We start from the raw sequence: 11,122 nt of genomic DNA on the forward strand, positions 1-11,122 counted from the left end.
GAGAGCTGCCTTTTCGTTGTTGTTGTTGTTGTGCTAAGCTAACAGCAGACTAAACGCTCTGGCGCGTGTCAAGAGTTGGGAGTTCGCCTTGTAATCGGAAGGTTGCCGGTTCGAGCCCCGAGCTTGGACAGTCTCGGTCGTTGTGTCCTTGGGCAAGACACTTCACCCGTTGCCTACTGGTGGTGGTCAGAGGGCCCGGTGGCGCCAGTGTCCGGCAGCCTCGCCTCTGTCAGTGCGCCCCAGGGTGGCTGTGGCTACAATGTAGCACCAGTGTGTGAATGGGTGGATGACTGGATATGTAAAGCGCTTTGGGGTCCTTAGGGACTAGTAAAGCACTATATAAATACAGGCCATTTACCATAGCTCTAAAGAATGTAGCATCATGGGCAGTGTAGTCCGTGTTGCAGGGAGAATGGACTGCCATACACGTTATGGGTCTGTGAGCGCGAGGAGGGAGAAAAAGGGGAGTGGAAAGGTACGAGTTGTCATCGAGGAAAAACGGGAGCTGGAAGCATGTAAATATAATAATAACCACTTCAGCCAAGAAGAGTGCCTGACGAGCCCAGTTGTAAGTAAGCTATTAAGACTCGACTGTACACCGTGTTCGTGTTTTCCTCCGAAAACAATAAGTTCTGTTGGAGCAGTCTTTCAACGCCTCTCTCTGTCTCTCGCAAGAAAAGTTGACCCACACAACAAAGTAAAGCTATTTTTCGGCTACGAGCCGACAGGGACCCCGCCGTATTAGTCAGAGGTCCCTTTACTACAGTTCGGAGTCGCGGACCTTCAGTAATAGTAATAAATCACACAGCAATAGTACATTCACGTTGTTGTAAAAAGCATGATAATATATTAAGTAATCCAAAGTATTCAGAATACGTTACTGTCATTGAGTAACGTAACGGAATACGTTACAGAATACATTTTGGGGCATGTATTCTGTATTCTGTAATGGAATACATTTTAAAAGTAACCTTCCCAACACTGGTAGCTGGTAACCCAAGGTTTGATGCTGATTGTTGAAGGGAGATAATAAAGGCTGGATGCCATGAGAAAAGGAGGAATTCTGGTGTAAGTTGGGTGAAGTGGTAGAGATTGTCCCCAGGAAGAGAGACTGGTGATTGGAGTGAATTTCAGTAGACGTGTAGGTGACAAGGTGTTTGATAGGTATGGTGTTAAGAATAAAATGCAAAACTCTGAGTGGTAGGTGAAAACAGCTCAAGTGAGGGAAACTGCCAAGAAGGTGTTTGGTGGAATAGGAATATAGGATAGGAATATGATAATAAATAAAGAAGTGGGATGGTCAAGGAGATGAAGAAAGTCTACAGGAATACTGGGAGGCATAGAGCAAAGAGGGAAGTAGCAAAGGAAGAGGCTCATATTGAGTTGTGTGTGAGGCTGGACACTAAAGAAGGAGAAAACAGCTTGTTGGCCAGGTAGAGAGACCAAAATGGAAAGAGTGTGCAGCAGGTTAGAATGATTAGGAACAGAGACAAAAATCTCCTAACGAGTTAATATGCTGAGAAGATGAAAGGAGTAGTTTGAGCAGCTGATGAATGAAGACAATGAGAGAGAGGAGCATGAATGGAAGGAAACTTGTGAATAATGAAGAGCAGCTAATCAGTAAGGAGGGAAATAAAGGTGGCTATGAAGGAAATGAATACTGGAAAGGCAGATGGTCCAGATGGCATACCAGTACCTGTTTAATAAAGGAAAACAAGAAAAAAAACCCACAACATTAAATACAATTTTGAAAAATAGAATTCAATCTTCCAGTTTAACTTTATATTAGCAGATGAACGACTCATTTTCATAGAGATTCTAACAGTTTCAATTTAGCCGTTTAGTTAGAAAACACAGCTTATTTTTAAACCTTCACAACTCCCACACAATTCTTACTGTGGAACATACTCAACTAAGCTTTACATATGAAACTAAACACAATACATTCTGTCTTCTTAGAGTTTCTCAAGAAGTTGCCAATAATGACAGTTTTTCAATAATAAACTACTAGAGAGAGATTCATGGCATTCAGATAAATATGTCATTTTTAAACATTGTCTATTTAACTTTGAACTTCCAAAGCTATTCTATACATCATTATAAGAAGAGTTGTTTGTTTTCAGATTATTGCCTGCCTACCCAAACGTGTGGTAAAAGACCACATACTGGAGAACACATGAGCAAAAATGCTCGATATTAAACACTTCAAATTTACAGTGTTACGTTTTTCTGATGTCAGCTGAAATATCTTATATAATTAAAGCACTCAACAGTGGGCAGAAAATGAAATGAAGCATATTGAATATTCACCCACTTTGGAATCTTTGAAAACACAGATCATTTAAATAAACACAAGTGAAAAAAGAAACACAAAGTTCATACAAATAAAATTGGTAAGAATAACTGAACCAAATGACTAAAACCAGATTCTCAGCATACAATCCAAATATTGCAGTACAAATCAACACTCATCATTTCATCTGTGACCATTCTCCTCGGACCTCTGGCATCAACACACAAAAAAAAATCCTGCAAAGAACTGCAGCTCACTCATATATTTTTCTTTTTTGGTCATTAGGTTGTTGTATGAGAAAATCCCAGTTGACGACCAGCCTGTGTTGCACCAATAGCCATGTCATGTTGAAAGACACTCAGTTATATTTTCTTCCCAATTCAATGTCTAAATGCAGTGAGTTGGTCCAACAACTACCAAACAAAGTGGCCAATGTGTCGATATATAATATAAAATACGTAGAGCTTCATTTTGCAAATCGGCTGACTTCAAAAATTAATCTGACTCAGGTGTATTTCTACATTTATGCACATTTTATGCATTTATTCGGGTTTTTTTTTTTTTTTTTTTTTTTTACACAGTTCCCAACACCAACTCAAGTCTCTGGGACAGTTTTGTACCATCAACCCTGTTATTAAGGCAGATGAGATAGCCACATCTGACGACTCTGTCTTAAACATTTGCTGATATGTATAAAATAAGCCTGGTACATAAAATCTGGCTTTATTCTTGTGTTGATCTACCATGCAGCAGAGAAAACTGGTATCAACCAAGATTAGTTAAGGAACTTAAATCAGTAGTCATTCTTGAAAATGTATTTTGGGTACTGATGCAAACATTAACATTAGGATGTGAATTAGCAGGAGAAGTGCAGATTTCACCTGCTTGAATCCTCCAACCTGCCCTTGCTACGAGCAACACTGAAAAAAGTTCCATTATCTCTGTGGCATCTTTTACGTATGGGCAGAAATCTGTGCCATCAGAAACTGAATTTGAATAAGTTAAATTTGAATTTGAATTGCTCAGATTGAATCTGAATTGTAACTTGAATAAATGCTTTTGAAAACTGAATTTGAATTAGTCTAATTTGAAATTGAATTTATGGTTTGAAAATGATCATCACTAAATTGAAATTGAATTTTATATTTTGAAAATGAATTGATTTGCTTTGAAACTGCATTTTATCCTTTAAAAATTCAGCTCTCGAATAATTTCAGTTTCACTTCTCACCATTCAGTTTCAGTTCTACAATTCAATTTCAGTTCCAAAATTCAGTTTTTTGGAACTTACATCCGGTTCCGGTTCAAGCGCAGATTAATAGAACTACGTTTTACTAGCGGACCGAAAGTGTTACTGACGGGAATCTACAGCGTCTTGAGCTGAATTAAGACTTCAGAAGTCATTCGTCATGTCGAATGACCAGCGGATAAACTCTCAGGTTGGTAATAAATGTATTACATGTATAAGAACAAGCGTCATGTTAACAAATGATAGCCGTACGGTAACTTTTATGCTTATTGTAGCTGCTAGCTAAAAACGCTAATTTAGCGTAGTTTGCCCTGAATTCAGCTTTGACAACAAATATGATCGACTGTTTCTAGTAGAATTCCAAAGTTGTCATCTTGGACCCTCTCAGAGTACCCCCTCTGTATGCTTGCAGAGACCCCTACAGTAGGGAAACATGCAAAACGGTGTCCAAACCTTTGTATTTTAGCTTTATTTATGTCTTACACAGCATCCCAACTCTTTAGCTAACTTAATAACTTTAGCTAAAGTGAATAGTTAGTCTAATTCATTAGTGCAGCATTACTGGGTCACCTCTGTTTGAAGTGATATAATGTGATATACAACTATCACTGTGTTTAACTACCATAATAATTCTACTTAATTAGATTTTTTTTTTTTAAACATACTGCTCCATTACTATGTTTGACAGGCTGAAGTTGTCGGGTCACCTCCTAAATCGACCATCTTTTACAGGTGTTTTGTGCCAGAAATGGAGTGTCCACTGAAGACTGAAGATACTGAATCTCTACGCCTTGCCATCTGATCCCTCTTGTGCCTTCATCTAGACAAGAGACAAACTTAACCACTCTCATATGCTCTGTACCTACATCACCTTCCCTGACAGTCGTAGCTTGGCTCATCTGAGGGTGAAATTATAAGAATGTGTTATTTTGCAAAGTGCTCTCTAGGGTTCCTAAATAAAATATGGCATTGAGGTCTTTTGAATTAATCCCTTCTTCTGAAATATAAGAACCTCTCCTGGTTTTAATGGCACTTTGGATTTCCTTTACTTTCTGTTCCACTTCCAAACCCAAATAGATGCTGACAAGCTGACCACAGTAACATGGAAGAGGGAAAGAAGTTGGAAAGGACTACTACAAATAAACCTAATGCCTAACAATGAAAAGTGTAAAATAAGAACAATAATAATAATAAAGATAAAAGATGAAGTAACAAGTTTTTAGTTTTTGTTTATTCCAAATGATCATCCAGATGTCTGTGACATGTGATGACAAACACCATAATGGAAGGCCTTAGTCATCACATGCTTAAACTCATATATTTTTGCATATGCTGAACAGGCAGTCAGACATGCTGTAACTGTGGGGTAGAAAACAGCATAAACACCATACGGCAGGGGTCTCAAACTCCAGTCCTCGAGGGCATGGAAAAGTTGCATGACACTGGCCCTTGAGGACTGGAGTTTGAGACCCCTGTCATATGGAATATGACAGGTGTGGTTGAACTGCATGAAGACTCTGAAGCTTCTCTTCTCTTCTGGCAGGACAGGAATGTGGCCTTGTCCTGTGAGCCACTGTAAGGATGTACTTAGAGTAGAACTGGACTGTCACCGGCCTCAGGCTCTTCACCCTTTTCAAAGACAAAGCAGTCATTTAGATAAAATATTAGATATTGTTTACCTGTAAATGCACAAAGTAAATTTAGAAATGTAATTATTGTCAAGAGTGAACAAGCACTGATAGTGTAATCTACAGCTGTGGCCAAACGTTTAGAGAATGAGAAGTGTTGTTTGCTTATTTACAAAGTTTGCTGTTTCAGTGATAGTTGTATATCACATTATATCACTTCAAACAGAGGTGATCCAGTAATGCTGCACTAATGAATTAGACTAACTATTCACTTTAGCTAAAGTTATTAAGTTAGCTAAAGAGTTGGGATGCTGTGTAAGACATAAATAAAGCTAAAATACAAAGGTTTGGACACCGTTTTGCATGTTTCCCTACTGTAGGGGTCTCTGCAAGCATACAGAGGGGGTACTCTGAGAGGGTCCAAGATGACAACTTTGGAATTCTACTAGAAACAGTCGATCATATTTGTTGTCAAAGCTGAATTCAGGGCAAACTACGCTAAATTAGCGTTTTTAGCTAACAGCTACAATAAGCATAAAAGTTACCGTACGGCTATCATTTGTTAACATGACGCTTGTTCTTATACATGTAATACATTTATTACCAACCTGAGAGTTTATCCGCTGGTCATTCGACATGACGAATGACTTCTGAAGTCTTAATTCAGCTCAAGACGCTGTAGATTCCCGTCAGTAACACTTTCGGTCCGCTAGTAAAACGTAGTTCTATTAATCTGCGCTTGAACCGGAACCGGATGTAAGTTCCAAAAAACTGAATTTTGGAACTGAAATTGAATTGTAGAACTGAAACTGAATGGTGAGAAGTGAAACTGAAATTATTCGAGAGCTGAATTTTTAAAGGATAAAATGCAGTTTCAAAGCAAATCAATTCATTTTCAAAATATAAAATTCAATTTCAATTTAGTGATGATCATTTTCAAACCATAAATTCAATTTCAAATTAGACTAATTCAAATTCAGTTTTCAAAAGCATTTATTCAAGTTACAATTCAGATTCAATCTGAGCAATTCAAATTCAAATTTAACTTATTCAAATTCAGTTTCTGATGGCACAGATTTCTGCCCATATTTACGTACCTTCTGTGGCAATGTTGCCAATTACAGTAAGCATTACCTAAGTACAAAGCTCTTGTTTTCAGGCTGAGACTAACAAGGTGTTTCTCAGGGATCTTCTCCTGCAGTGTAAATTTCATATTTTTGCCTTTGAAACCTGATGAGAAATGCCTCCAAAAGCATGACAAATGCACATCATTCAGGTCTTTCATAACAAGTTTGATTTATGAAGCCTACACAAAGGAGCACAGACTGGAGTAATAAGAATCAAGAGAAATATATAATGTGATTAATACCTAATGTAATTGTAGCAAAACAACCCATTCTAATGTGAGAATGCATTCTTTAGCTGCTTGTTCAGATTTATCTTGAAACTCTCTTTATCCATTTCACAGCTGCAGTAGGGCTGGAGCCTATCCTAGCTGTCAAAGGGCTAACACAGAGGTACAGATAACCATTCACACAAATGGCCAGTTTAGAATCACCAGCTAACCTGACATGGATGTCTTTGGACCATGAGTAGAAGCTGGAGTACATGGACAGAACTCACTCGGGCATGGAGGGAACAGGGGATGGCCAAACAGGACAGAAGAAGGCTCCAGCCAGCTGGCAATTTCAAAGCAAAGAGTCTCATGATGTGAGGTCACAGTGTTAATCATCACACCATTGTGCCACCCAATTGTTCTTACATGTAAGTCTTTATAACCTGGTCTGCAGTGGGAGACCAGAATGCATTTTAAAGTTATATTATTAGTTTCGTTCAATTAATACACCTCGGTTCCTGACATTCTTAAAGAAAATAACCCTGCTTGACCGCTTAAGAGATTTATGTGCAAAGAGGTGTTTCCCAGGGCAAAACAGCAGTTTTACATTATTATTCAATTCAATTTTATTCATATGGTGCCAAATCACAACAACAGTTGCCTCAAGGTGCTTTATATTGTGAGATAAAATAATACAGAGAAAACGGTGAAAACCCCAACAATCACATGACCCCCTATGAGGAAGCACTTTGGCGACAGTGGGAAGGAAAAACTCCCTTTTAACAGGAAGAAACCTCCCACAGAACCAGGTTCATGGAGACGTGCCCATCAGCCATGGCCGGTTGGGGTTGAGGTTAGGAGGACAGGATAAAGACATGATATGGAAGAGAGCCAGAGATAAATAATAACTAATGATTAAATACAGAATGGTTTATAAACCCATAATGAGTGATACAGGTGAGTGAAGAAAACCAGTGCTGAAATGCATTAAGAAATCAACAACTGAATCAGTCCATGTGCATATATTGCATATCTACTAATGAAACTCTGGTACCATAAATGTATTTTTACCATTACCTAGCTACCTGGGAAAAAGAAACCATTTTTCTGACTGATTAAAGTGATATGATTAGACAGTTAGAGCAGTCAACAATAAAAATGTCCTGACAGCTGTGATATATGTCCAGACTCATCCCGGAGAAAAGCATAGTTTGTGATTTACTGTTGGATGTGTCAGCAACAATTAATAGTTATGAAAAATGTACAAATTTACAACTACAGCAACAACTTTCCAAATTGGGGATGTTCATGAGGATCGTGTAGGTAATCATATGAAACTCCAGGTATTGCATTAACTCACATGGAAGACTTCTAATTAAAGCAGATAACTAATTAGACAACTAATACAACTTATATGGGTTTAGTGTCAGGTTCCACTGTGGTAGGGTAGGACCCAAATGAATTAGGCTGCTGGAGGATTCCCATGACGCACTGAGTATTTCTTCTTCAGTCACCTTTCTCACTCACTATGTGTTAATAGACTTCTCTGCAGTGAATCATACTTGTTATTAATCTCTGTCTCTCTTCCACAGCATGTCTTTATCCTGTCTTCCTTCTCTCTCCCCAACTAGTCACAGCAGATGGCCCCGCCCCTCCCTGAGCCTGGTTCTGCCGGAGGTTTCTTCCTGTTAAAAGGGAGTTTTTCCTTCCCACTGTCGTCAAAGTGCTTGCTCATAGGGGGTCATATGATTGTTGGGTTTTTCTCAGTATGTATTATTGTAGGGTCTACCGTACAATATCCCACATAGCAAAATTGGTATGTCCCGGAACTGGCCCACACAATGAGCTTACACTTGGCCCACATACCGCTAAAAATGACGGCCCTTTGATGGCCCAGATCAGGTTTGCCAGAGGGGGCCCACACATGGGCCAGCACAAGGCTAGTTGCAGACACACTGCTGGCACTGTGCTGGCCCAGAACAGTTTCAGCTCTGACCCCAGATGTCAGCTTAATGTGTACTTTAATCAAGCCATGTAATAACAACATGTGCCAGAACATAATAATGCAAAAGTAACATGACAAAACTCTAGTCAGACAGTGAATGGACTGATTCTCATATAATGCTTTTCTACTCTCCCGGATTACTCAAAGTGTTCTATACAACATGCCACATTCACCCAATCTCTCTAAACTGAGTGCTTACAAACTACACTCATACACATCCACGCTCTTGACATATAGAGTGGAGAAGCCAGGAATCGAACCACCAACCTTCCGATTTCTAGATGAGCCGTGCTACCGTCTGAGCTACAGTCACCTGGTGGTAAACATGAGTAAACCCTCACTAGGTTTTGGATAAAGTGTAAACTCACAAACCTGTCAAACCTGCATTTGAAACGTTGGCTACCATAGCAGTATAGTATTGCAACATGGCATTTGGGTCTTCTAACTAAAATAGGAAAATAGGAACATAAATAGTGCCATCATTGTCAGACCTGGCCCACATCTGGTTGACATACCACTTACCATGCCAGAAGTCAGCCAGCAGTGACACCAGTCAGTAGGAAGTGCCAGCTTGATGCCCGATCCGGGCCAGAGCTGTTTTCTATGAGCCTGGGTCATAAAAACCAAACCATAATCGGGCTAGATGTGGTGTGCCATCACATAAACAGTGTCATCTATGCCAGGCCTGGCCCATATCTGGATGACATACCACTTACCATGCCAGAAGTCAGCCATCAGTGCCGGCTTGACACCAGATCCGGGCCAGACCTGTCTGCTATGTGGGATACAACACCTTGAGATGACTGTAGTTGTGATTTGGCGCTATATAAATAAAACTGAATTAAACTGAATTGAATTGAAATGAAATGCAGGACTGACAACACAGTAAACACTAACAGTAAAGACTTATAATGCAACCACAAACTAAGAAACACTGGAATTTGGCATGGAAATACACTACCATACACTAAGGTGAAAAACACAACATAATGGCGAACACTACAAAGCACAAGGGAAAACTAAATCTAAATCTCAAGCATAAAATATCAAAAAGAAACCATAATGATTCCACAAAAACTCAAAACCCCTGGGTCCAAAATGGGACATGGCATTTAAGTTATAACTGCAGCAGTTAAAACAGAAACTTAGACTGTTGTCGTCCTTGTTCTCAGCTACTTGTGCTCGTCAAGCTCATTTGATGTCTCCCTGAATGAGTTGGAGAAATTAGCTTGGCCTAAGTGGTGTCCATGAGGCATCCTAGTAACATCCAACCACCTCAACTGGCTCTGTTGGATGAAGACGAGGCTTTACTGCGAGCCCTTCCAAATTAACCAAACTGCTCACCCAATATTGAAGAGAGAGCCCAGACAGCCTTCGAAGGAAGCTCATTTCCGCTGCTTATCTGTGATCTCATTCCTTCAGTTAGTAGCAAATACCCATCACCAACAGGGCAGGAATGTAGATCAACCGGTAAATTAAAAGTTTTGCCTTCATGCTCAGCTCTCTCTGAACCACAACAGATCAGTACAGCGTCTGCATCACCGAGATACTTAAACTCCCCTACCCGGAGAACCAACTCATCCCAGACATGGACATTAATTAGCCATAGAATCCTGCACATAATACATAATCTGCGCATTTGTTTGACTAAAAATGTATAAATAAGCTGAACTTCTCCAGTTGTCTGAATGGAAGTTGCAGTTGCTGCTCATTAACAAACCACATTTCCACAAATTTTATTCATGAATTCAATCAGTAACATTAAATTATGTGTTGCTGTGAATAATTTAACACTGTGCTCAGTCCTAATTGTATCACTTGGCCTCACAGCTTATAAACTGTATTTGTATTAAGCAGCATGATGTAATACCTTTGTCCTATATATGGTGCATGTTGACAGCTTAGTACTGTCACATCCTGTCACTTTCAAGTGTGGCTCGTTTTTCATGTCGTCCCATTGCTTTGCAATCCCTGTCCCTGCATTCCCCCTGCCACCCACTCACCACCCAGCTTTTTATCCCTTTCGGTGCAGAGGCATATGAATACATGAATGACAATAGTGTATGGGTGACAACTGAGATTTGCAGACACAAGCACTGTCCACGAGCAGTTTAGGGATGTGGCAGAGGTGGTTGTGAGTTCAGCAGGCAGACAATTGGCACACAAAAATCCCTGAGAGAGCTTTACGTGTAAATGCTTGGTTTGGCGGTATCCACTTTGTGTGTGCTTTTGTAATTAAGGCAGGAGACAATGAGTGATTTCCATATATTTGCCAGTACTTGGCGCATTGGAGAATCTCGTGGATTTATTTCAATGCCCAAGCATTCATTCCTCTTGCAGTATTTATGTGGATGAGATTGTGAGATTTAAAATTTATTGAAATTGAAAGAGATGTGTATTATAAATGAATATATATGAATAATGAAAGAAAGCATTTTTAATTTTTATTGTATTATAAGGTTTTAAGATTTACCTTGTGGAATACATTTTACTTTTTGGCCATATGACATATCACTTAGGCTAACCTGTATTAATAAAAGTTCACCCTAAAGAAACTGAAATATTTTCCTAAATTTTAAAGGTTTTTGTTGATATATATATATATATATATA

The sequence above is a fragment of the Haplochromis burtoni genome, unplaced genomic scaffold (assembly GCF_018398535.1).
Source record: "Haplochromis burtoni strain Fernald_Lab_line unplaced genomic scaffold, NCSU_Asbu1 Contig_471, whole genome shotgun sequence".
NCBI lineage: Eukaryota > Metazoa > Chordata > Actinopteri > Cichliformes > Cichlidae > Haplochromis > Haplochromis burtoni.